This window comes from Haliaeetus leucocephalus, unplaced genomic scaffold (assembly GCF_000737465.1).
Source record: "Haliaeetus leucocephalus isolate CR32 unplaced genomic scaffold, Haliaeetus_leucocephalus-4.0 Scaffold373, whole genome shotgun sequence".
In the NCBI taxonomy this organism is placed as follows: Eukaryota; Metazoa; Chordata; class Aves; order Accipitriformes; family Accipitridae; genus Haliaeetus; species Haliaeetus leucocephalus.
In genome coordinates, this window is record NW_010972809.1 from 2808803 (window position 1) to 2809307 (window position 505).

Genomic DNA, 505 nt, shown 5'->3' on the forward strand with positions numbered 1-505 from the left:
CCCGGGCGGCGGCGGCGGCGGCAGCCGCCCCGCCGCCACCTCCGCACCGGCACCCCGCAACGCCCAACCGCCCCTCACACAGCCGACGCCCCCCCCGCCGGCCTCTACCACCGACCGCCGCGGGCGGGGGAACCAATGAGGAGGGGGAAACCAAGGGGGAGAGGGGGGGGGGGGGGGAGGAAAAAGACGAGCGTCGCGAAGGGGGTTCCTCGCGCAGCAGCCAATGGGCGGCGGGCACGGGCGGGCGCGCGGGGCACGCCGGGAGGTGTAGTTCCCCGCCGTCGCCATTTTGTGGCGAGGGAACTACAACTTTCCCGCGAGCAAGGACAATTCTCGGCCCCTGCGCGGAGCCCCGCCGGCGAGGCCAGGTGCTGCCAGCGCGGCGGGCCCCGGTGCATGCCCGAGCCGGGGGAGGCGCGGCGGGCGCAGGGACGGAGCGGAAGGAGAGCCCTTGGCAGCCGGGAGGAGAGAGGCTGCTGCGGGGCGGGGGGGGGGGGGGGGGGGG

General features: G+C 77.4%; 1 protein-coding gene across 1 annotated transcript in view; it reads left to right on the forward strand.

Moving 5' to 3' along the window:
• Window positions 1–335: 335 nt before the first annotated feature.
• JARID2 (jumonji, AT rich interactive domain 2) overlaps window positions 336–505 on the forward strand; it is a 222511-nt gene continuing 222341 nt past the window's right edge. Inside the window, exon 1 of the mRNA XM_010573172.1 lies at window positions 336–368. The gene's annotated coding sequence lies outside the window, so the exon portion shown is untranslated. The remainder of the gene's footprint in view (window positions 369–505) is intronic.